General features: G+C 43.8%; 1 protein-coding gene across 3 annotated transcripts in view; it reads left to right on the forward strand.

Moving 5' to 3' along the window:
* Nucleotides 1-25675, forward strand: part of pitpnc1a (phosphatidylinositol transfer protein cytoplasmic 1a) — a 109828-nt gene that overhangs the window by 61941 nt on the left and 22212 nt on the right. The window contains exon 1 of one of the 3 annotated variants that reach the window (XM_039740881.1): nt 18778-18854. The exons of the other annotated variants lie outside the window; for them this stretch is intronic. The gene's annotated coding sequence lies outside the window, so the exon portion shown is untranslated. Of the gene's footprint in view, nt 1-18777; nt 18855-25675 lie in introns of those variants that run through there. 3 annotated transcript variants of the gene reach the window in all.

The following is a 25675-nucleotide window of genomic DNA, read 5'->3' on the forward strand; positions in this document are numbered from 1 at the left end:
ACTCTTTATAAAGGAGTTTGATGGTGATATCCCCCTCTAGTGAGTATTTTTGGAAGTGCTTTGGGGACTGTGTGCTTTGCTAGTTCACGACACATGAGACCAAAAACTGAAAATGGAAACCAAGGTATAAGACAAGAATCTGAAGTCAGAGGTAAGACGACCAGAAGGACAAACCTAGCACTGGAGCCTACTTGAAATCGAAACTACCTACCAATAAAGAAAGTTGTTTCCTTTGACATCTGTCCACTGTGAGATAACGCATACTGTGAACGTCACGTATAAATTCTAGACGAGAATCTGAACTAAGGGGTAAGACAAAGTCCACCGTGGGATAACGCATACTGTGAATGTCGGGTATAAATTCTAGACGAGAATCTGAACTAAGGGGTAAGACTAAGTCCACCATGGGATACTGTGAATGTCGGGGATAAATTCTAGACGAGAATCTGAACTAAGGGGTAAGACAAAGTCCACCGTGGGATAACGCATACTGTGAATGTCGGGGATAAATTCTAGACGAGAATCTGAACTAAGGGGTAAGACAAAGTCCACCGTGGGATAACACATACTGTGAATGTCGGGTATAAATTCTAGACGAGAATCTGAACTAAGGGGTAAGACTAAGTCCACCATGAGATATACTGTGAATGTCGGGGATAAATTCTAGACGAGAATCTGAACTAAGGGGTAAAACGAAGTCCACTGTGGGATAACACATACTGTGAAGGTCGGGTATAAATTCTAGACGAGAATCTGAACTAAGGGATAAGACGAAGTCCACCGTGGGATAACTCATACTGTGAATGTCGGGTATAAATTCTTTCGTATCCATGAAGTCCATCAGTGCTGTGGACACCTGATGTCTCAAACGTGTTGTGGAAATAAAGAAGAAAGACCTGAGCAAAAATAAAGTTTGTCAATCAAATACAAATAAACCATACAAATGGAGTATTTGGATGAAAATACATAAAAATACACAAAAATGCATGTATAACAATATGTTAATTAACAGGGTGAAGGCAAATCTTTATGCCAACTTAATATTGCTAAGCACAAAACTTTCAAGCACAGTAAATGGTCAGTGGACATCTTAACAAAGCTGCTTAAAGACCCATAATGATGAAGAAATTATCAAGTGTGTGTGACCGCGGCCTTCTGCGTTACTGCTCTGCACCCATGTCAGATGTGTCGCCAGCCTTTCTGCTGCATGGTGTGAAGCAGTCATATTAAAAATTGTGGGGCTGGTGGATTAGCAAGCTGAGGTAACCTGCATTTTCCATCACATCTCCTGACATTGCAGTGCCACATGATGATTCCACGGATAAAAATAGGCCAGCTCTGACCTCCCACAAATTCCAGTCCATAAGACACGAGAGCCGCTTCATAAATTTCCTTACGGCTCAAATGTTCAAACAGGCATACGTGGGGAAACTTTCAGCAGCATCGCCCCACAGGGCCTCACTGGGGGCCAAAGAGAGATGCTTACACAGTGGCAATATCAGTGCCATGATGGAAGCTGTAGCAATCATCGAATGCCATTCCCCTCATTCAGAAGTGATGCAGCCAGCCACTATTCACGGGGTGTTGAGTGGGCACAGTGGCCTGACCTTTCTTTCTAACTCAAAGGAGCTATGGTGACATATTGCATGTTGATTAGCACAGGCAAGTAAGAATTTCACTGCACACGTGATAATAATGATCCAATAAACCACGAAACGTGTTGTTATAAGACCATTCAAGACACAAAAAGACTCCCATTTCTGATTTCCCTCATCTTCCTCCCCCATTCTTTCACTCCCTGCCCCTGTCATCTTCCTCCCTGCCAGGATCTGTTTAGATCAGAATGGACTCTTGAGCTTTTGATATTGTGGTCCTGGCAGCAAGAATTTCACACATGTTAACTTAATTAAAATTCTCCTCCTCCTGAGCAGCCAATGAAATGGGAAGAGCGAGTGAGAGAGTTGGCGAGATCTCAGCATTCAGCCATTAGCCCTGACCAGGGTGGAATCATTTGACAAGGCAGGCATCAGGCTCAAAGATATTCCCCTTGTGTCATGCCGGTGCTGCCGATACTCATTCTGATGTTTTGTTTCCGTTCTTGTGGGTATCGTGCTACAGACCTGAGCATTTTCTGATAGTATCTGATGCCGTGACCCCTGTTGAGTCCTGCAGTTTTGGTCTCTCACTATGATGTAGTCTACTCGGAGGTGTGCAGTCCCTCTCCTTTGTTTGCTTAGCTAGCTGCTCACTGACCCAAATGGGTGGTATCTTTGTTCCCGGCGGACGGCCAGCAGGATGTCCGCTCTGGAGATTCAACTAAGCAGCTTTTCCGGTACTCCCCCACCCCTCCACCAGCTCCGCCTGTCATTTTCACTTCCTGTCAGTCTTGAGTGTTGGCGTCACTTTGTGAGTCCCTTAGGTTGTCAGGTGTGGCGCCACGCTTGATGGTTTTCAGATACACCTGCCCCTGTTGCGTGTTGTCCTTTCATTCATTAAAGTAGGGAGCTGCTTCTTTGTCAAGTGCCCCGACATTCCTTATTCTTTCCTGGTGTAATAATTGCAGAGACAAATTGTGCAAAAGACAAGTTTACATTTAAATGGTTTACCAGGTAATGGCAAAATACGAGGGGTGTTCAGTTATAAACAGGACTTTTCATACTCTGTTCTTATAAAGAGTGCAAGGTAGACCTGACTCATTGGACAAACACACGCATATATGAACTTATTGTTAGTAATGCTCTTAGTAGCTGCTCTTTCCCCTCTTCCTGTCAGTTGTAATCAACATGTCGGAGCAGGAGGTACACAGTAGTGTTGCACAGCGCATTATTATTCAATTTTTGACAAATGAAGAAGTCATTCCATCTCAGATTTATTCAAGACTTAAAAATCTGTTTGGAGATGAATGTCTGTCTCAGTCTGGAGTGTATGATTGGTGCAAGTCATTCAGAGGGTGACTACCATCTCTTCAGTCCACTTAAGGAATTTTTAGGAGGGAAGACGTTAAAGTCGAATGACGAGGTCATTGATGCTGTGCAAGAACAGGTCAACATGCAGTCAAAAGACTTCTACTCTTTGGGGATCAAGAAGCTTCCCGAGCGCTGGAACAAGTGTGTAGCAGTGGCAGGCGACTCTATAGAAAAATAGTGTGTGTGAGTCGTTTCATTGTATTCAATGAATTAAGCATAGTTCATAAATTCCTGTTTATATTTGAACACCCCTCGTATTTGAGCAGAAAACAACAAAGTCAGGGGACAGGCAAGAGTTCCATTAACTGGAAACAAACCAGCAGCACTAAAGGTGTCTTCTCATCTTCTCACTTCTAGTCTGTTTGCTTTGTTCCAAATCAGAGGATGAGCTGTTGCTTTGTTTTAATTTCCAGTTCATTCTCGAATAATCAGAAAGTGCATGACCTCTGACTTGTATACCTGCTTTTCCGTGGCTTCTTAGTTGCCCTTCATAGATTGTGTACAGTTATGCTTCGAAGTCCAAAATGGCAGTGCACATATTAAATATTTAAAAACATTTTAACGATTGCCTTTATCCTTAAATGAACTATAAGTATGAATTCTCCACATTCTAAAGCCCTAAAAAAGACGCACAGAGCATGCAATAAATGCTAAACAAATGAATAAAATATTAGAGAAAATAGAATCTTAACAAATAATCTGCATAGACCAAATTGGACCACAGGCTGAAAAGTCAAAAAGAAGAGGTGGACTGTATGAAACCCCTGGGGCCTCATGCATAAATGGTGCTTATGCACAGAAATGTTGCGTAAGAATGTTTCCACATTCAAATCGTGATGTATAAAACTTACACTTGGCGTAAAGCCACGCACTTTTCCACGGTACCTCATATCCTGTTGTGCGCAAGTACATAGTATGCTTTTCCTTTGCCTCCACTTGGTATTCTCTGAAATTCTTATATTTTCCCCCGTGCTTTTCCCATTGTCTTTTCATAGAAGGCTGAGCTTAAGGGCGATTTATATTGATTTGCATACTCAGAGGCGTAATTCTGGGAGGAGTTGGGGCGGGACAGAAAGCGCGTGCACGAGCGTTACTTTTCACGCTGATCGGGATTTATGGAGCGGAAGAACGTATGCATAGATTCCTGCATCTAGATTTTTCAGTGCGTAAGCACATTTCGGCTTTTATGCTTTACATCATGTTATAATGCGAATTCTACGCACGGCGTTATGCATGAGGCCCCTGGTCCAAAACCAAAAATTCTTGATTAAAGAGTTTATTAACAAAAAGATTCAAAAACAATACATGAACAAAATGAGTCAAAACAAGGTTTGCCTCAAAGAGCTAACAAATTAAATCAGTGATCCAGTAATCCAAAACCAAAACCGAAAGCGAAAGGTCAAAAACCCCGACAATCAAAATATGAAATACAAAAATGAACAGAATGAAACAAGCATCCAATAGCCAGCTAATTAAAAGACCCCACACCCTTAGGGCAAAGGTTGATCTCTCAGCTCACCTACATATCCATAGGTAGGGCTCAAGACTGGTGACACCAGAGTGGCCCCGCCTCCTGGGGCTCCATCCAGGAAGAACAAGGAAAAGATGAACATTTAAAGAAACAGAACATAATTATACTCACAATTTAAATAGGCCACGTGATGACTCAAAAGAAACAAACAAATAAGTACACATAATGCGAAGAACAAGGAAGACATTCAGTAGATTTTACATATTCACTGTACATAACAATAACAAAATAATTAGTAATCCAAAACCCATTGAATGAAAATAGCAAATGAGCGAAACTAACAAAAACATTTACACATAAATCAACAAATAGCATTTGAATAAACAAATTAATTCAAAGAAAATAGGAATCAGGGACAATAACATGGCTGCCATCACATGAAAGCTCAAAAAGGTGGCAATGAATGCTGCACATCTCAAAATGTCACCACTAGAATAAAATAAACACAATATAACAAGAAATAAAAAAGCATGAATGATTACTGTAAAAATGTAACAAAATGGCTGAAGGTGTTGTGCTGTCCTGGCTCATGACATTCAAAAAAGACTTGAAGTCCACATTTTAAAAACAGAAGTAGGCCTTACAAGCAAAAATGAAACCTGGCTATCAAACTCACATGGCAGGCTTGTGGCCTATACACATACAGTTAGGTCCATAAATATTTGGACAGAGACAACCTTTTTCTAATTTTGGTTCTGTACATTACCACAATGAATGTTAAATGAAACAGCTCAGATGCAGTTGAAGTGCAGACTTTCAGCTTTAATTCAGTGAGTTGAAAAAAAAGATTGCATAAAAATGTGAGGCAACTAAAGCATTTTTTAACACAATCCCTTCATTCAAATTAAATAACTGGAAATAAAATGTTCATTTCTAATACTTGGTTGAAAACCCTTTGCTGGCAATGCCAGCCTGAAGTCTTGAACTCATGGACATCACCAGATGCTGGGTTTCCTCCTTTTTAATGCTCTGCCAGGCCTTTACTGCAACGGCTTTCAGTTGCTGTTTGTTTGTGGGCCTTTCTGTCCGAAGTTTAGTCTTCAACAAGTGAAATGCCTGCTCAATTGGGTTAAGATCAGGTGACTGACTTGGCCATTCAAGAATTTTCCACTTCTTTGCTTTAATAAACTCCTGGGTTGCTTTGGCTGTATGTTTTGGGTCCTTGTCCATCTGTATCATGAAACGCCACCCAATCATTTAGCTGGGTTTGAGCAGACAGCATGTCTCTGAACACCTCAGAATTCATTCAGCTGCTTCTGTCCTGTGTCACATCATCAATAAACACTAGTGTCCCAGTGCCACTGGCAGCCATGCACGCCCAAGCCATCACACTGCCTGACTCCACCGTGTTTTACAGATGATGTGCTATGCTTTGGATAATGAGCTGTTCCACCTTCTCCATACTTTTTTCTTGCCATCATTCTGGTAGAGGTTGATCTTGGTTTCATCTGTCCAAAGAATGTTTTTCCAGAACTGTGCTGGCTTTTTTAGATGTTCTTTAGCAAAGTCCAATCTAGCCTTTCTATTCTTGAGGCTTATGAGTGGCTTGCACCTTGCAGTGCACCCTCTGGATTTACTTTCATGCAGTCTTCTCTTTATGGTAGACTTGGATATTGATACGCCGACCCCTGGAGAGTGTTGTTCACTTGGTTGGCTGTTGTGAAGGGGTTTCTCTTCACCATGGAAATGATTCTGCGATCATCCACCACTGTTGTCTTCCGTGGACGTCCAGGTCTTTTTGCGTTGCTAAGTTCACCAGTGCTTGCTTTCTTTCTCAGGATGTACCAAACTGTAGATTTTGCCACTCGTAATATTGTAGCAATTTCTCCGATGGGTTTTTCTGTTTTTGCAGTTTAAGGATGGCTTCTTTCACCTGCATGGAGAGCTCCTTTGACCGCATGTTGTCTGTTCACAGCAAAATCTTCCACATGCAAGCACCAGACCTCAAATCAACTCCAGGCCTTTTATCTGTTAATTGATAAGACATAACGACGGACTTGAACACACCTGCCAATGAAATAGCCTTTGAATTAATTGGCCAATTACTTTTGAGCCCCTGAAATGAAGGGATTGTGTTAAAAAATGCTTTAGTTGCCCCACATTTTTATGCAATCGTTTTGTTCAACCCATCTGAATTAAAGCTGAAAGTCTGCACTTCAACTGCATCTGAGTTGTTTCATTTAACATTCATTGTGATAATGTACTGAACCAAAATTAGAAAAAAGTTGTCTCTGTCCAAATATTTATGGACCTAACTGTATAAAGGACAGATTTCTTATGATTATTCTTCTTCTCAAATACAGAAATTGCCTTAAAAAATTAACTCAAAAAGATCCAAATCCGCAATCCAAGAGCAAAAACATTTAACACGAGCAGAGAATTCAAAACTTGAAAATGTAAACTGGAGCTTACATGACCATGAAACACAAGGGGAATTCACGGATGAGAGCCGAGCAACACAAGCAAGAGCTACAGCAACAATGCTGAGACGTCTCAGCTCTTATGTAGGCGGAGGGCAGCCCCACAGCTGTCTGCTCGGGAGCAACATACAAAGCCCAATAAGCACAAATAATACAAGAAGAAGAAACCCAAACACAAATGAGAGAACAAAATGACCATAGAGAAATAAGCAACACACTCAATAAATTAAAACAAACACCAGGGACGTGACTCTGGTTGAGCTATAAATGGAAGGAAGGCATAACGTAAGAGACAGAACCACTGGACTCCCTCAAATGAGACCTTAGGGAAAAAAGTAGTCCATCAATCCAGCAAAAGAGCAAATTCATGAAAGGTGGTGCATTCTCTGAAAAAAACAAACCTTCAGCTCACAATATTTATGTGGTAGATTAGCTGTGACTTCACAACATGTCTTGTAACTGGATGCATCAAACTGTCGTGGTCATTTTCCTTGTGTGTTGAGCTGTCAAGCTGTTATCTACAGTTTCAGGTGGGTAAGAGAAGAAGACGTTTGATAGTGGACTTCCACTACAGTTGATCTTGGCCTTGTCAAAGAGGCAGACATTTGCCATTTGGACAAAGAGACCAGCAGCATGACAACCTATAGAGATTAAGAGACATTCATCCAGCTTCTTCTGTCCGAACGGTCAGCCCCTACTAATCTTTACCTTCTTGTTCATGTTAGCTACTTCCTTTTGAGTCTCCCTGATCTTCAACAGAGTGGTCCCGTAATTTCTCACAGTAGGGTCCTAGGGTGACCCTATTCTCACTTTCAGAGTCTTTACTACACAGCCTGTTGCAAAACAAAAACAAGTAGGAGAGAAGGTTTTACACTTTTACTTGAACATTGTAGATTAAAATGTCAAACGTAAGGTTTCTAAATGAGCTCAAAACAGAGGCAAAGTAACGAGTGTGACAAAATGATAGATCACTGATCATCTTGCTAGGAGTCTAGGCATCCATTATGTCTAAATAACAAGATGGCTCTTTGTCTTGGTAAGCCAATTAGTTTGCAGTCCTACGTGGTTTCTGTATGGAATAATGGACCAAGACAGAGGCCAAGTTTCTGATCCACCATGACTTTTAGATGGTAGAATGACAGAAACACTTGGCTTCTTTATTAGCCTGAATTATTGCTGGTCCTTTAGCCTGAGGAGTGAGTCTGTCCCACAGTAACACAGGCATACTCTCGTTGTGACAAAATGAAATGGTGGAGCATTTTGCAGTTAAGATGACATGAAACCTAGAAATACGTAAAAGCACATGTGCACTAGTCTGAATGTTACAGAATGTACGATCTGCCTGACCTCAAACAAACAAATAACGGAATCATTCTTTACATTTATGTAGAGCTTTTCTCACTACTCTAAGCTTTTTAGTGAGTTGAGGGGGCACTTCAGCCACCACTAATGTGTAGCATCCACCTGGAGGATGCGAACAGCAGACATTTTTACACCAGTATGCTCACTAAAAGGGGTGAGAGAAAGCTAGCCAGTTAAAGGCAAGGGATGATTAGAGATCCAGAATGACAATTTTGCCAGGACATAGGATACACCCCACTCTTGACAAAGGATGCCCCAGGGATCTTTCATGACTACAGAGAGTCGCAGCCTGGGTTTTAAGTCTCATCCGAAGGACGCCGCCATTTGCACAGCACAGTGTCCCAGTCTTTGCACTGTGGCATTGGGATCCAAATACAGAGCACAGGAGGAGCGCCCCCTGCTGATCTCGTCAACACCTCTTCCAGCAGCAACCCAAGCTTTTTCTAGCCGATCTCCCATCCAAGTACTGGCCGGGCCCAAGCATGCTTAGCTTCAGGTGGATCACCTGTTCTGAAGTGCATGTGGTATGGTTCCCGAATATCCTAGGTATAAATTATATTTATTATAATATTCTGGCTACCTGAATATTCTGGCCATAAAAACTTACAGGAGATACAACTGTGTTGCCTAGAGCTCGGCTTACATTATAGTCAAGTAAGGCTAGGAAGTGTGTCCTATTGGGCAGGTTTTGAGCAGCAGAGAAATGTAGTTCTCGGTTATCTACGGCCCATCAGAGTGAAGGTCGGTCAGATCCCTTCTCGGCATTTAAGCAGGACTATGTAGGGGCAAATCTGAATATCTGAGTCAAATATTGAGAGAAGCCTTGTGCAGGAATGAAGGTAAAACAAACCTCCTGTGACATTAAAGGCTATCTAGAGCATACAGGAAAATATAATCCAGAGAGGCCACTTCAAGTTCAGCGTATTGTCATGTGTGGAGTAGAGCGAAATTCTCACTTGAATGTGTAATTAGGGCAGTGGGTAGCTCTGCTGCTGCGCAGTAAGGAGATCTGGGTTCGCTTCCCGGGTCCTCTCTGTGTGGAGTCTGCATGTTCTCCCCGTGTCTGCGTGGGTTTCCTCCCACAGTCCAAAGACATGCAGGTTAGGTGCATTGGCGATTCTAAATTGGCCCTAGTGTGTGTGCTTGGTGTTTGGGTGTGTGTGCGCCCTGCCCGGGGTTTGTTTCCTGCCTTGCGCCCTGTGTTGGCTCGGATTGACTCCAGCAGACCCCCGTGACCCTGTTGTTAGGATAATGGATGGATGTTTAACTAACTTGTGGCACCTTGACCTGCAATTGCTAGCAGTAAAATGTGCACCTTGCCTTGAAACCTCTGGATTCTCTCGTTCCCACTTACCACTGAAGGAAGGCTGAGATTGGCGTGACTGCCATTTTAAATGACGGTGCACGGGTTCTGATTCAACACACATCCCTACATCACTGCATACGAAAGACCATGGCTTCAGTATCAAGAGCTACTTGAAACAGGAAAGGAGGACAGAAGATTTCTGACTGTTGCAGCTTTACGACGCAGTTCGTCTGTTCTCTGTCTCTCATTCTCTGTCTTGCTATGAATTAGACCTTGACTGGGGAAAGCCAGTGGTGTCCCTTTATGAGTAGCACCAGGACCAGGTTTAGTCCGTTGAGATCGTCCCTTCATTGAGGAGATACCACACACGGCATTAGCAATCCGGCTGGGTGGCTCTGCCCCTTTGCTGGCCCTTCTAAATGTGTTCCCCTAACTGTCTACTATTTTCTCTGTTGATAATCCCCCTTTTGTCTCTTATATTTCTTCTTGTGGTCCCCTCCTTGTCCAGTGAAGGTTATCCTGTCTGGTCGTTTTGGCCGGTTAATCCGACGCATACCTATTTTCACGTAGAAAAATATTTCTACAGTATGTACTGTATTTCTTCGACGTTCCTGAAGAAACCATATGCACAAGACTTCATCCACGATTTCACACACAACAACAACAACATTTATTTCTATAGCACATTTTCATACCAACAAGGTAGCTCAAAGTGCTTTACATGATGAAGAGAAGAGAAATAAAAGACAAAATAAATAAGAATTACAATAAGACACAACTCATTAACATAGAATAAAAGTAAGGTCTGATGGCCAGGGAGGACAGAAAAAAAACAAAATAAACTTCAGACAGCTGGAGGAAAAATAAAATCTGCAGGGGCTCCAAGGCCACGAGACCACCCAGCCCCCTCTAGGCATAACCCATTAAGATGCTTACTTTATGTTTTTAAGTTATGTCTCTAATTTTATATGATATATTGGTGTGGGTGTGTAGGGGGCTTGTATAAATGTGTATATATATATTGTGAACTTGACCCGGACACAGACAGGCGGACATGTTGTTTAAAACCACCACACGTTTATTCAACACAATATTTACAAGTATTTTGGTCACCCAGACCCAGTTCAAAGTGCACAACCCCAAACAGTCCTGGCCACAAATGCCTTTCTTCGGGCCGCCTCCACTCTCTCCTGCCTCGTCCTTCTTCCACCCGACTCTAGCCTCGAATGAATGGAGACGGCCCCTTTTATAGAGGACCCGGATGAGCCACAGGTGTTCCCGGCATTCCTCCTCTAGCCACGCCCCAGCGTGGCAGAAGTGCCGGCTGTCCTCCCGGCTGCTCTCCGGCGCCGTCATAAATCTTCCCCCCAGCACTTCCTGGTGTGGCGGAAGTGCTGGGGCAACAAGTCTCCAAGACATCGGGGCGCCTCCTGGCGGTGACCACGGGCCCCTACAGGGAAAGGCTTCCATGCCCTTGACCCGTGGCCCCCAAAGCAACCTGGAAGGCAAACCCCACGTGATCCAGGCAGTGCTCTGACCCTCTTCCGGTCCCTCCTGGCGTTCCGGCCGGGTCATGGCCCCTGGCATCCTTGACTATATATATATATATATATATATATATAGTAATATGGAGAGAGATTTTAAGAGTGTCCCGTATTTCTAATTTTCTAATCCGGCAACCCTAATCATATGGGAAGACGAAACGGCTCTCTAGAACTAATCAGAAGATGAAGTCTAGCTGGAGCTGTTCAGAACGGATCTGTGAAATCTGGCTGAGGGAGACAGAGATGTGTTGGTCATGAGAGGAAGGTCAAAATATCATAGCTATGTAGAATCCAATTTAATAATGAAAGGAAGGTGGGTACTTTTCTATTATCGGGACGCAAATTGGTGGGACCACCACCCTGGTTGTTAAGTTTTGGATTTGAAATTATTAGACTGGCCTACCCCAACCACAAATACTAAAAAAAGAAAAACCTAACAAATAACCTAATTTGTGATATAACAGACACTCAAATTATCCTGAGCAACTGGACAGAGAGGTAAACTGAAAGAAAGGGCAGAGTGTTAAGTTAAAGGCCTTCCTAAATAAACTAGATGAGTTTTAAGTTGTTTTTTTCAAAGAATGAATGGAGTCCGCTGATCTAATTAAATTACTGTCACCTCTGGGTGCCTAATCTTAAAAATGAAAATCCGATTTGCGTCACGATAATAGAAAAGTACCGGAAGGTGGACCTTTAGAAAGAATCCACATGAAAGTAGAGCTCACAAGATTGCAAATCTGTAGGAGCAGCTGGCACACACACAACTCCTGAGCGGTCCGTTTGTAGTCCACGGCTTCCATTGGTTGCATCTTACGGGTTTTTTTTTTTTTTGAGCTAATCTCATTCTTGTGGTTTAGCAAAATGTACATTTTATGGAATTTCATTTTTTGCTTGCCTTATTAATTCAGTCATGCAGCTCAGATTGGACAAGAATAGCGAAAGAGTTGCTCAGAGACTGCTGTGTTATGTAAGGCTGTCAGTAGTGCTTGACCCGGCACTGAACTCCTTTCATTTCTAGGAAGGAAGAAAGAAAGAAAAGAGGAAAAAGACGTTCTATTCATTGTAATGTCCTTTACAGTAATACGAGTTAGCTTGTGCTGGTCATGAGAGGAACTGTGTCACCCTCGAGTCAAAGCTCATTAAAACTGATGTTGAGCCCCTGGCAGGACCAGTCGTTTGCTCTTGTGCCTGCTGCCTTTGGCACTTGCCACCACCCAACCAGCGCCGTCCAGCCTGGAGTGTTCCTTAATCGTAAGTTCAAATGCTCAATGTGACTCTTTATTTAATAATCTTTCAAAGGGTTTCCTACAGCCCGGTGTCTGGCAGCAAACAGCCCTGTCTGGATTTACTTGTCATTAAATATTAACTAAAAGCTCAGGCCCTCCGAGTAGACGCAGGCCTGTAAAGTTAGCCTGCAGCAACACGCAGAGACGAGGATGATGCTCTTTTAATGAGGTGCAGAAGAATGAAAACATTTGCAGAACTGAAGTCTTTTGGTCCTGCAGTCTTAGCAAAAGACAGAATCTCCTCCCTATACTCCTCTCTCATTTTATTTCATACCACACTCTTCCCTCTGCTTGTGGGTTCAGCCTGATGGACTCTTTTTCTTTGCGTCTCGCTCTCTATACTCTTCTCCGCTGTCTGTTCCACTGCCTTTACCGTTTGTTCTTTTTCTGTTTTATGCCCCATACCCTCTTACTGATTTACACTCACCTAAAGGATTATTAGGACCACCATACTAATACGGTGTTTGACCCCCTTTCACCTTCACAACTGCCTTAATTCTACGTGGCATTGATTCAACAAGGTGCTGAAAGCATTCTTTAGAAATGTTGGCACATATTGATAGGATAGCATCTTGCAGTTGATGGATATTTGTGGGATGCACATCCAGGGCATGAAGCTCCCGTTCCACCACATCCCAAAGATGCTCTATTGGGTTGAGATCTGGTGACTGTGGGGGCCATTTTAGTACAGTGAACTCATTGTCATGTTCAAGAACCCAATTTGAAATGATTCGAGCTTTGTGACATGGTGCATTATCCTGCTGGAAGTAGCCATCAGAGGATGGGTACATGGTGGTCATGAAGGGATGGACATGGTCAGAAACAATGCTCAGGTAGCCTGTGGCATTTAAACGATGCCCAATTGGAACTAAGGGGCCTAAAGTGTGCCAAGAAAACATCCCCCACACCATTACACCACCACCACCACCAGCCTGCACAGTGGTAACAAGGCATGATGGATCCATGTTCTCATTCTGTTTACGCCAAATTCTGACTCTACCATTTGAATGTCTCAACAGAAATCGAGACTCATCAGACCAGGCAACATTTTTCCAGTCTTCAACTGTCCAATTTTGGTGAGCTCGTGCAAATTGTAGCCTCTTTTCCTATTTGTAGTGGAGATGAGTGGTACCGGTGGGGTCTTCTGCTGTTGTAGCCCATCCGCCTCAAGGTTGTGCGTGTTGTGGCTTCACAAATGCTTTGCTGCCTACCTCGGTTGTAATGAGTGGTTATTTCAGTCAAAGTTGCACTTCTATCAGCTTGAATCAGTCGGCCCATTCTCCTCTGACCTCTAGCATCAACAAGGCGTTTTAGCCCACAGGACTGCAGCATACTGGATGTTTTTCCCTTTTCACACCATTCTTTGTAAACCCTAGAAATGGTTGTGCGTGAAAATCCCAGTAGCTGAGCAGATTGTGAAATACTCAGACCGGCCCGTCTGGCACCAACAACCATGCCACACTCAGAATTGCTCAAATCACCTTTCTTTGCCATTCTGACATCCAGTTTGGAGTTCAGGAGATTGTCTTGACGAGGACCACACCCCTAAATGCATTGAAGCAACTGCCATGTGATTGGTTGATTAGATAATTGCATTAATGAGAAATTGAACAGGTGTTCCTAATAATCCTTTAGGTGAGTGTATATTGTTTGTTTTGGTGCAACTCCATTGTACTGTACATCATCTACAGATGTTCTGCATTGACTCCTAAATTTCTGGTTGCATCAAAAACAAAAGGTAGAAGGACTGTGAAAAGGAGTCGGAGGGCTTCGTCCGGTGATGCAGGGAGCATCACAGACAGGACAAGTGAGTTGGTGGTGGTCTCCCTTCATGAGAAGCAGGTGGAGGTGTTAAAACATGTGAACAATCTTGACGAGAACAGGCCATTCAGCCCAACAAAGCTCGCCAGTCCCAAAATAACATCAAGTCGAGTTCCTAAAGTCCAACTGTAATCCAGTATTGGGCACTGAGTGATTGGTAAAGTGATAACATCCATCCATCCATTATCCAACCTGCTATATCCAAACTACAGGGTCACAAGGAGCCAATTCCAGCCAACACAGGGTGCAAGGCAGGAAACAAACCCCGGGCAGGGTGCCAGCCCACCACAGGACACACACCCCCACACCCTAGGGACAATTTAGAATCGCCAATGCACCTAACCTGCATGTCTTTGGACTGTGGGAGGAAACCCACTCAGACATGGGGAGAACATGCAGACTCCACACAGAGAGGACCTGGGATGCGAACTCGGGTCTCCTAACTGCGAGGCAGCAGCGCTACCACTGCGCCACTGTGCCGCCCAAGTGATAACATGATTTTACTATTTATTTTCAGGGTCCCCCCCCACAGTTTGGATTTCTTGGGGGTCCCAGACTCCCGCCCCATTTCACACCTTGTCTGTGCCCCTAGCTAATTTCTACCCAAAAACTCTTTTCTCCTCTGTGTTCCACTTACGGCTTGACAATAAATTGTCATTTGCCATAAATCGATATTTCTGTGTGCTCTAAGCGCCATCATAGTATAAATATCCATCCATCCATCCATTATCCAACCTGCTATATCCTAACTACAGGGTCACGGGGGTCTGCCGGAGCCAATCCCAGCCAACACAGGGCGCAGGGCAGGAAACAAACCCCGGGCAATGCGCCAACCCACTGTAGGGCACACACCCACACAGCAAGCACACACTAGGGACAATTTAGGATCGGCAGTTCACCTAACCTGCATGTCTTTGGACTGTGGGAGGAAACCCACGCAGACACGGGGAGAACATGCAGACTCCACACAGGGAGGACCCGTATAAATGTAAAGCTCATAAAAAAAACTCTTCTTTGTGAATAAATGAGGAAATATGCCCATAAATGGCAAAAATGAACAAAAACAAAGAACATCTTTGAAGCTGAACAAAATGAAGTGACTAGTGCGTGATCGGACTTTTTAAGCTTGTTTAAGTTCAGATCCCGTGTGGCGCACTGTGCACTCCGGTGTCTGCTCCCCATCCAGAATGAGATCTCAAGGTCCTAGCCAGCCATTGCTGCACCCTCCTTGTATCAGTAACCTCGATTATTGTTTTCTGTTCAGCCACATATCGGAAGGTGAACGTTTTTAGTCTTTGTAATATTTACAGCTGTTTGATTTCCATTGGAAAGTTGTCTTCTGATAAGCATGGCATGCACATGAACCTCTACCAGCCTGAGTGACTTTTGGGGCTTTTGACTGCAATTGGCTGACCTCCCCCACTCGGTTCACCCCCCATTTCTGGGCCGCTTGACTAATTTTACAAAGCCCTGCTAACCCCCCAATGTGCTGTGTAGGCACCTTTAGCAACCAGCCAGCCATTTGTTGAATTCAAGTCACAGCACCTTTTGTAGGCGAGTCTGTACTCACCACCGCAAGTGCGCGCCTCCATTTGAAGAAAGACAAAACCCCGGGGCCGATGACCTTTCACGCAAGAAAAAGCAAACAAAACAGCAAACACAAGGCACCCTGGAATGGTTAAAAACAACATGAGGGGCAAATTTCCAAATGTGGGGAAGCCATACAAGAAGCACCTTCATATTCCTGATTCTATCGCTCTCTCGGAAAAAGAGCCTTTGGCAGCTCCAGGAATGCTGTAACCTGCCATAAAGCCGCACCAGCACCACATAAACGTGAGTAAAGAGTGCCAGAGCACTAGCTGTGAGGACTCATTTCATGCCCGTATTGTGTATCGTATTCCTTTCTCATTTGTATCAAGCACGTAGACTTTTCTCATTTCTTCCCGTCCCCCTAGAGTCCTTTTTCCTATTGCATCTATCCTTCATCCCTGCCGTTCTTTCTTAAACTCCGTGAAGTGCCTTGAGCATGGGAAAAGGCGCTATATAAATAAAATGTGTTATTTTATTTTTTTTATACTCTTTTCTCTGTCGTGTCCAGCCCCAAAACTCTTTAAGTCCATCCCTCTATAGTTCTTTTATTTGGTGATTAGTTTCTCCTTTCTCACTGTCCGCCCATAGCCTTTTCTCCTTTGTATCAAGCCGTTTCATTTCTTCATCATGTTGTTTTCTTCTTTATGTCTTTTTTCTTTTGTCCCCCCCCCCTCCTGTGTCCATCCTCATGTATTTTTTGTGTCCAGCTTCCCATACTCTTTTCTCCTTTCTTTGCCTCCCTCTTTCCTTCTACTCTTTTCTTCATTGTGTGCAGCCCCCCATACCTATATTCTTTCTTTTCTTTTATGTCAAGCCCCCCCTGTACTTTGTCATTGTATCTTTTTTCTTTTATTTCCATCCCCTATACTCACTTCTTTGTGTCCGGCCCCCATACTCTTTTCTTCTTTAATATCCATTCCCATATAATTCTTTTTTTGTGTCTGTTCAGACCCTTTATTCTCTCCTTCGTGTCAAGCCCCGCTAAACTCTTGCTATTTCTTCATTTTATTTTCCTCTGTATACCCTAATGCCTACATATTTTTTCTTTTCTATTGTAACAAAGGCGCTATATAGGCGCCTGACCCGACACAGACTCACACCGGAGGCACGTTAAAATAAACCAAAAGAACTTTTCTTTTTTCTTCAGCTGGGGGACACGTCTTTCCACACAGCTCCAAAAACAGACCCCAAAAGGAAGTCACCACAACCCACTCTTCTTCCTCTACTTCTCCTCCCAGGCAGCTTCGTCGTCCTCCTCCTCAGGCTCCCTTTATAGCCCACCCGGAAGTGCTTCAGGTGGTAGTTGACCTAAATTAGGCTGCACTTCCAAGTGTGGCTACATTAGCGCCCACCCGGGCTCAGGAAGCCATGCAGCTCCCCCTGGCGGTGGCCACGGAACCCAACAGGGATGAGCTCTCAAGTCCCATGCCTGTGGCCCCGATGCAACCCAGGGGGGCTCCCACCAAGTGTTTCAGGGGACGTAGCGTGGTGTCAAAGGGGCGTCCAGGCTGTGCATGGGTCCCAGCTGTCCGCCCCACTATACTTCCCCTTTGCTCATTTCTCTTTCTTTTTCTCCCTTCATTGCCTCCCCTTTTCTCTGTCATATCCATCCCCTTTGTGTTCCATCCTTCATACTTCACTGTATGGCTCGCTCCCTACACCCCTTCCTGTTTTCTCTACTCCTTGCTGTTCGTTTCCCCTGCCCTCTTGTCTTATACAGCCCTGCTATTCAGCTATGTATGTGAGATTCCCCCTCTTTAGGGATAAACACCCATAGATCACAAGCCGAGTGCCCCCAACCTCTATAGTTGACACCTTTACCGGCCTCCCTCCTTGACATAAACCAGGATTCATTGTGTCGCCACCTCAATGCGCCCAGCACTGTTATTTTTTCCTCACTGCATCTTTTCGGTCCACCTTCACAATTTAATTATAGCAAAGAGCCGTCTGAATAGAGTCGTCGTGCCGAATGTGCGCTCTGTGTTGTTCTCCTCTGTTGTTCTGCTTCTTCATCTTTTTGTTTCGTGGCTTCAGCCCCTCCTGTGTGATTGGTGCCTGACAGATCTGGCTGCTTCTGCTGGGCTGACGCATAAGTGCGCAGTGCCAAGACATCGCTAATTAATGGGTCATCTGTGGAGCCACAGCCTCGTGTGAAGATCCTCTGCAGGTGGTTTGTGTGCTTGGGCACACTTCACAGCTGGCACTGTGGATTTATCTTGGCCGTCCCATCTAAGGGTTTGTTATAAAATGTACTGAGACGTGGACTAGCATGGCCCTTAAACATCCCAGATATCAACAGCCAGGCACATACTTCATGTCTGCAAAGTGGCTGTCAGTGCTGCTGGGGTAGGTAGGCTGGGAAGAAGCACCCGTAGCCTTTCTCTTTTTGTTCTGCTATGGGGAAGGGCCTGGAGGCAGGAGAACAATGCAGGGGCTTTAACTGCTAAGCCTCTGCATCTCCAGTCTTGGGCTTTATTGTCCATCCTTTGGCCTGGCGACTGCAGCCCTTGGCCACCTTTTCTGTGACTTGTGACAGAGAGGACCCAGAAGCTCAGTGTGTGGGAGGCTGTGATCGTCTCCTTTTCCTTTTTCAGCGTCCCCCATCACTGTCTGTGTCGTCAGTGGCAGCACCGAAGATGAAAGGGGTTAGAAGCGCTGGAGATTAAGCGGATTACGCGTGAAAGCGCTGTAATCCATCATTTGAAGTGTCGCTGCAATTGGGAAGAAATATTAGTGACTGGCAAGAGGCTAAGTGCCTCGGAGGGCTGCAGAGAGCTCGGGAGCACAGGGCCCACGTCACCGGAGACATCCAAACGGCTGCCCCGTTTAAGCGCACAGGAAATGATTACAAGTGAAGAATGGCAGACGGAGGGGGGTAACGACACTGCTTGTTGGTTTTTTTTCAGTACTCGCTCATGTAACGCCCTGCTGCCACAGGCCTGAACTGACTCACATCAACGTGGAACACGTGCTGCTCCACATTTGAAATGCAAACCAGGCACTTCGGGGCCATTGCAAGTGACAGCAGGTGAGACCTGTTAGTGTGCGTCTGTGTGCCGCTTTGGTCATGGCTGCTGTGATCTGCCTTTCTTTTTTTTTTTTTTATTTCTATGTCAGTTGGAATTTTTTTTTAATATTATGCCTCGGCGCCATCTTTGTTTTGTTCAGGGGTGCCACTGTGCCATGACTCCCAGTTGACAAGTGGAGGTGATCGCGGATCTCACAGTATCTGACGACATACAGGCAGTAGGTTACAAGGTTGGCACTGGCCACCATTTCACATCTGAGTCTGCAGATACTGTACATCCCGGTGTTCGCTGACAAATCTTTTGGTGAATCCTGCCTGTGTTCTTGTCATTTAGGTACCTCGATTTTTGTTTAGTGCTTAAAACTTAATGACAGACCGGAATGACTTTTGGGTTTGACTTTGTTGCGTTCCTCCTGATCCTTATCATTGAAAACTCTTAGTTTCTCACTCCGAGTCAGGACAAGGGGCATACATCGTCACGCATGCGCATCAGTGGCTTACCGTCCGGGTTCATCACAGGTGAGGGCTACCATGCCAGGGCACATGGGGGTGCTGTCGCTTATGGTATCGTCTCTTTTTACACCCACATGTCCAATGAGGGCAACTGACTCTGCCCCTTCTGGTGCGTGGACTGCAAGACAGAGAAGCCCCCTGAAGGTGGGGCTGAGTCTTGAGTGCACTTTTTATTCTGGAGGCCTTACAGCCTGATCATTATTTTATTTGGTTTGCGCCACCGTGCTCTTAGTTTATTTTGTTGCCTTGCCAACACCATTATTAAAAGGGGCAACCTGCTTGGCCCCCAACTTGAAGAATTCCCTCACTCGTGTTTCTGTCATGAGTGAGAATGTGTTTCTGTGCAGTGCAGTTGATCATTTGAATGATTATTTGTGTAAGCAGACGAGTAAAGATGTGGCACTTTGTGTCTGATTGTTGTGTGAAGTGTTCAGGAATGGATGTCAGTCTGCGAATATGAAGTGTGTACGTCTCTCTGGGATTGTTTCATTGTGTGCGTTCACATGATCCGATAAAGTTTACCGCCACTCGTACACGGCCAGTGGAATTCTTAGCTGCATGTCTCCTCGGAATAGTTGACAGTGACACGGTAGCGACAAAAAGTCACACACAAGCATGCAGCAGATCTGTACAGGGTCTGTATATCCGGTGTAAAGCTGCTAGAGCCTCGCGTGAAGACCACCACACCTATTTCTATATGACTTTGCAGTTATTTCTGGTATAGTCTAACTTTGAAAGTTGGGTAACAACATTTTCTTTCATATACTAGGGGGCTCTGCCCGCTGCCCACTTCACTCGCCAACCCCCAGGTGGGCACTACACGCTAGCCATTTCACGGTTCTGCCACTCGCGTACAGGGATGCGGTTGTAGAATTTAAACAGATTGTTATTTTCACGGGAATTGTTTAACTATTTTACATTACAGCGAGTAATTAAACATATTAAAAATAGTAAAACGTAATAAATTGAAAGAAAATGATGTTTCATGTTGCTTTAGTGGTATTCGTTGCGTAATACGTTTTCGTTCTGTTTGGCTTTGAAATTAGCACGCTTATACTTTTTAAACTTACACTTTTGCTGTAAAACTTCAGTAAAAACAATTGTTTGAATTAACTTTTCGTCAATATCACATTGAATCACTTTCATCGTGACAACGCAACGTATAACTGCCCGTGAGTGAATTTTGTTTCTTTCCCTCTATTAAATAAAATGACTTTTTCTAATGTTTGTCACTGAGATTTGTTCATTGTCTTAGCAAAAGCTATTATGACGGGAAACTGTAAACGTTTTAATACAAATGTCATATCAAGATCTCCTTTAGTGTCTACTGTTATCCGCGGAATATGTACTACATTACCTTTCTTGGATACGTCCTTCTTTGGAAGCGAAGGTTTTTGATACGGTTTGCATATTTGTAGTTGGAGATCCACAAAGGGAGACAATGAACCACGTATCATAAAGTGGTTTTTACTCCTGAGCTTTCAGCTCCTGCCAGGAGCCGTCATCAGAGGATAATGATTAGACATACGTCCTTCTTTCTACAGTAATTCGGCCGGTGGAAGACTGGACGGTGGTAACGGTTGTAGATATTCTTCGTGATTTTGTAAGTTGATGTTTTCATCTTCCGTATGATCACCATCAACTGCTTCAGCATAGTCTATTGATACGCATTTTAACCAATTTGCCGTGTTACAATCGTCATTTTTCGTGTTAATTCGTTTGACTTCATCGTTTCTCGGTGTTAGGATTGCCCGTGTACTCATTTCATCTGTTGACAACCCTTCGGGATGAAATTCTTCATTAAGATTTGGACATAATGCGTCTTCTTTAATTGGGAACTTAAAGTGAAGAAAACGTAAAAATTTATAAGAGCTGAGAGAGCAGGAAGTGTGTCTGTCAAAAGCATTCACACGAATGAGAGGTGAGAGGACCGTGATTGAAAATGGCTGAGAGGAGGGCGGGACTAGAAAAAAAAAGATTTTCTTTTATAATAGAGAGAAACATCTAGGGCAGGAGTTCCCAAAGTGATCGATATCGACACCCTGGGGTCGTTTTGAACTTTCTAGGGGTCGATAGTTTTCAATAAAAAAATTTGGGGGTCGACGGCAGCAAAAATAGACCCCCTTACTACTGCTATTTGTTTGTTACTTCAAAATATCTATGATTCCAATAGGTGCCTAATTAAGAAGTAAAATAATTTAAAAAAAAAAACACTTTTTTGATAAAAACACATCACATACCAAACTTGCGAACGAAAAGGTAATAAAATGTGTCATTAGAAGAGTCACAAGTAAGAATGCATGAAAATACAAACCTGTCTGTGCATCGTCTTATCGAACGTTAAGTGCAGACATGAAAAACATGTTCATTTTTTCACTTCATTTTTATGTTTAATAAAGTGATTTCAATATTTGTAATTATTTTGAATTTACATATTTATTTCATAAATGTCAAAAATGTAAAAAAAAAATTGCTTTAATTTTCGTTAGTGCAGGTTTTGATATTAAATGTTGCACAAGATAATGCCGTATTCCGTAGTCCTTTTATCTTTTTCAATCATTAATTACAAGTGATTCAAATGAAAAGTTTGATATCTAGTGAAATATTTAATGTCAAGTACTGTACAAATTTATTAATTTGAGTAAGTAAAGTAAATGACTAGGGGGTCAACGGTTTTAAAAGTTTTTGGTAAAGGGGTAAAAAGCCAAGAAAAGTTTGGGAACTCTTGATCTAGGGAAAAAACACTGAGACAATCTGACTTGACTAAAAAGTTTCCATTATCAGCTAAATAAATACTAAGTTAATAGCACTACATATCCACTAGATGGCAGCAACAAGTTAATAAGGTGCCTTACTGAAACTGCTCCAAAGGAACATGGCACTGATCTTCTCGTATGTCTTATAAGCCAGAGTGCCTGAAGAAGACGGGTAATAGAATAATTAAAAAAAGATTTGCTACGTCTCGGCTTGTCCTCTGTGTTCACGTGTATGGCCCTCTCTTCACCACAGCTGCGTCTCCTGTAATGTGAATTTCCCCTTGGGATTAATAAAGTATCTATCTATCTATCTATCTATCTATCTATTATATAGTGCCTTTCACATTCTATCTATCTATCTATTATATAGTGCCTTTCACATTCTATCTATCTATCTATCTATCTACAGTATCTATCTATCTATCTATTATATAGTGCCTTTCACATTCTATCTATCTATCTATCTATCTATCTATCTATCTATCTATCTATCTAAAGCCTGCTTCTCGGACTCTTAACAGTTTTCAGGGAGACTGAATCGGATGCAACACCTGCTGCTTACACTCGGCCCATCTCTTCTATTGGAGGTCCTGGCAGCAGCGCAGCGGTTTTAACCGTAAAGCGCATCTGTTTTTGAACTGCAGTGCAGGCGTCATCAGAGGACAACGCTGTTGAGTGTGATTCATTGCTTAGCGGCCTGCTGGCACCCACGGGGGTCTCCAATCCCCCAAACCCCTCAATCATTGATCGTGTGACATTTCCTTGCAGCGCTTGGTGCACTTCACGGTATACACCGACTCCAGGATCATCGAGTGTCTAATTGGGGACACATGTACAAGATTATTGAGATTTGTAATGGTAAATTGCTCAATTTATTTTTACATTTTGGACATCTTGCCTGAAGAAGGGGCCTGAGTTGCCTCGAAAGCTTGCACATTGTAATCTTTTTAGTTAGCCAATAAAAGGTGTCATTTTGCTTGGCTTTCCTCTACATCCATAGAGTTAAAAGCTTATCTTTTGGAGTTCAAAAATTAGAAATTTGAGTTCTTCCTCTTCGAATGTGATATTACTTTTGTCGGGAGTGCAAACATAAATCGGATATGTTCTAGTTGTAAAAGCCAATCTTAGAAAGTTAATGCAAATGTTAAATTCACCTAAATGTCTGCTTTGTCTCAATAGAATATCTAGATTATGGTTTAGTCTTTTACCCCCTGCAAGTTCACGTGAAATGGACCTTCCTTAGCTCAATCTGTTGTGATAAAGGCGCTATATGAGCACTGACCCGACACAGACAGACGCGGGAGGCACACGTATAAAAACAAATGAACTTTTATTGTCTTCCCCGTGTCCCGCAGGCATAGCACAGTCGCACAAACACAAAAGCGACAAGCACAAATAAATTCTCCTTTTCTTCACCCCAAACTCTGGCTCTCGGAGTAACGACTGCTGGCTCCTTCTATAACACCCCCAGAAGTGCGCCAGGTGCTCGTCGACCCACTTCTGGGTGTGGCAGAAAACCCGCCCAAACCCCCTGGCGCCCCCCTCGGATCCCAACAGGGCTGTAACCAACTCCCACTCCCATGAAGCCATGCAGGAGTCCGAGGCGCCGCTGCCATCCAGCGACCCAGGGGAGGTATTGTGCAGCCCATGTCTACCACATACAGAAGGGGCATCCCGGCCGGCGCCCATCGCCACACTGTATAAGAGTGTTAAGTAAGGCAGTTAAGAGAGACTCCCACTGCTGGCATGGCCTGTTAGATTAGTTTATTAACAGGGTACTGGCCTACAGTTTTCTAAACGTCCTTACCGTTCCACACATAATACGACTGTATGACCAAACTCAGAGAAAAATTAATTCAAGACAAATAAGCCTTAAAAAGAACTTTCTTTAAACAAGAACCTTTTTTTTTTCATTGTAATATCATTTTTTTTTTCTATTTTTATGAGAACTGTTACTTTGAGTTGTACTAAAACTTTTAAAAAGAAGATATTTGGATTGTGGATTTATCTGAAAACGCACCACACTGGTGCCTAAAGTGTTCTATGAAGTGGGTGGCACAGCGGGTAGCGCTGCTGCCTCACAATAAAGAGACCCGGGGTCGCTTCCCGGGTCCTCCCTGCGTGGAGTTTGCATGTTCTCCCCCACAGTCCAAAGACATGCAGGTTAGGTGGACTGGTGATTCTAAATTGTTCCTAGTGTGAGCTTGGTATGCGGGTGTGTGTGCCCTGTGGTGGGCTGGCACCCTGCCCGGGGTTTGTTTCCTGCCATGTGCCCTGTGTTGGCTGGGATTGGCTACAGTAGACCCCCGTGACCCTGTAGTTAAGATATAGCGGGTTGAATAATGACTGACTGTTCTATGAAGTAAACTAAAAGCTGCAGAAGTTTTGGTAGTTTTTGACAAGCGTAGCTGCAGTAGGGGTGTGGGGCATGAAAAAGGTTGGGAAGCCCTGGTATAAGCAATTATGTTTTTCTGTGGGCTTTCACTTGCACGTGTGCACATGTATGTCTGTGTGCCTGTGCGCAAATACCATGATGTGACTGTGCCAGATAATCCGGTTTTGCACATGTGTGTGAATGTAGTTCTGTATTTCTACGTATAATTATGTGAGCATTAGTGCATTGTGGAAGGAGAACACGTGGACCTCACAGGAGGGTTGGAGGGGGTCCCACTGAATAACCACAGATTTAGGTAGGAAAAAATGCCAGTCAACACCAGTCTGTGCTCCAGCAGATGTCCAGGGCACGCTGTGGGAGGGAGGGGTTTATAAAGCAGCATACTGGAAGGGGTGTGGTTAGAGGCGGGGCTTCTCCATCTCTGAGGGTGAAAATATTGTTAGGCATCCAAAATCCTTCCCCTGTCAAGGCAGTGCCAGAGAGAGGCCTGCTACACCCATGTACGTGACGACGTGTATTCATTTGTCTGTGTACATGTTACAGAAAGCCTGTGTCATGATCCGGTGTTTGTTTTAAGGGGAGTTGGAGAGCAAGGAATTTAATGGTTACATCTGTTTTCCAATTGGTTGCATTTTTAACATTGTTAAAAATAAAGCAAGTTACCGCTGTGGTGCCGTTTTGTTCTTCTGGCAGGGGTCAAGATTATTAGGAAGTTGCTCTGCTGATTGCTGTGCCGCGCTTAGGCAGGTCGGCTCCGAGCTGGTGACCCGTGACGTCATTACCACGGTGCTTTAAAAGGTCAGCATCGTGCACATCCCTAGCGCAGGTTTCTTTGCTTTAATCATTTTTTTTTTTTTTTACTGGCTTATGAGTTTCTCGCTAGAGCCCTCCAAGTGTGATTTTTTTTTTTGGCTTCACGCCCCAAGTTTGATTTTCTTCATCTCCTGGTTGTGATGTTAACTCGTTTCTGTGTCGTCTTCCCTTTTAGCGGATTCCACTCTTCACTCAGGCTGCTGCCGTTCAGCGCAGTCAGTGCATTGCGTGCGTCGTTGCGTGGAGTTTTTGTGCACATTAGTGGAGAGTAATGTTTATGTGGAGTGTGTGAACGGCTCTGATTATGCGTGTCTTTGTGCCCGTATCCGTGAGTGTGTGTTTGC

Source organism: Polypterus senegalus, chromosome 17, assembly GCF_016835505.1.
Source record: "Polypterus senegalus isolate Bchr_013 chromosome 17, ASM1683550v1, whole genome shotgun sequence".
NCBI classification, from domain to species: Eukaryota; Metazoa; Chordata; class Cladistia; order Polypteriformes; family Polypteridae; genus Polypterus; species Polypterus senegalus.